Raw genomic sequence first — 1,189 nt, forward strand, 5'->3', positions numbered from 1 at the left:
AAAAAAAAAAAAAAAAAACGGGAAGGGTTGTTTCAAACATACCGATCTAAACCCGTTAAGAGAACCGATCATCTAAACCGGGAGCTTGACCTGGATTTGGACTTCATCCCTGAAGGCCCAATGACGCTGAGAGGCCCACTGCCGAGGTGACGAACCGACACTTCAATTCGCCTGCGGCTGACCTAGTAAGAAGGGAAAGACTTTCCTAATCAGTTCGCCTGATTTTAGGAAAGTCAATATATTTAATATATTCGAATATATTCCATAGATCTTTGAATACCTATAAATAGAGGGCAATCCTCTCATTGTAAAGATCATCCAATTCTTAATACAAAAACCCTAATTCTTCTTAGTTCTTGAGCAAAACCTAACTTGTTTCTCAAGAGATTTCATTTCTCTTTTCTTGTCTACTTTGATCCAAGTTCTTTAAGAGATTGTTATTGAATTTGTTTCTCTCCCAAACAAATTCATTGAGAGAAACCTCAGTTTCTACAATTGGCGCTAGAAGGAGGGGGGACCTAAGTTCTAAAAACACTTCTCTTCTAGATCTTATCACAAAGAAGCAAGAGCCAAAACTATGTCGTCAATCTCCAACAACGGTGCCACCAATGCAACCGCCCCACAGCAAGGCGACCCAACGAACCGGGCAACCAACCCTCAGGACGTCGCCACGGATCCACCTGTCGCTGCACCCATCACGCGTGTCTACGCGCGGACGAGTATTCACCGCACTTCGGCTAACCCTGCAGATGAGTCCGCAGCACCTTCCAACGAAGTGGAGGAGGTCGAGATACCCCATCACGGGGATCAGGAGACCGACGAGGTACCACCAGTCAACGGAACTGTCGAAAGACGGGGATCGCCCGCGTGAATCGCCCAACGAACCCAGTTCGTCACCATGGACGATCTCCGTCAAATGTTCGGAACGATCTCCGTCACATGTTCGGAACGATCTCCAAGGACCTCTTCCAGGCGATCTTTGCAACGAATCAACGGCTGGATACGATGGGGCGCAGCGCACCCCTACCACGTCAACAGAATGAGGTACCATCACAGGAGGTTCGGAGGAACGAGCCTCTAATCCGCCGCCTGTTCAGCGACCCGTCGTCCTCAACTTTCCGGTTCCCGAACCAGCACGTACCATCAGCACTCGCATCAGGGGGACAGCCTCGGTTGGGACAACCTTCTC

At 48.9% G+C, this 1,189-nt stretch overlaps 1 pseudogene; it reads left to right on the forward strand.

The window, feature by feature from the left end:
* Positions 1–871, forward strand: part of LOC109131189 — a 9,132-nt pseudogene extending 8,261 nt beyond the window's left edge.

The sequence above is a fragment of the Camelina sativa genome, chromosome 20 (genome assembly GCF_000633955.1).
Source record: "Camelina sativa cultivar DH55 chromosome 20, Cs, whole genome shotgun sequence".
In the NCBI taxonomy this organism is placed as follows: domain Eukaryota; kingdom Viridiplantae; phylum Streptophyta; class Magnoliopsida; order Brassicales; family Brassicaceae; genus Camelina; species Camelina sativa.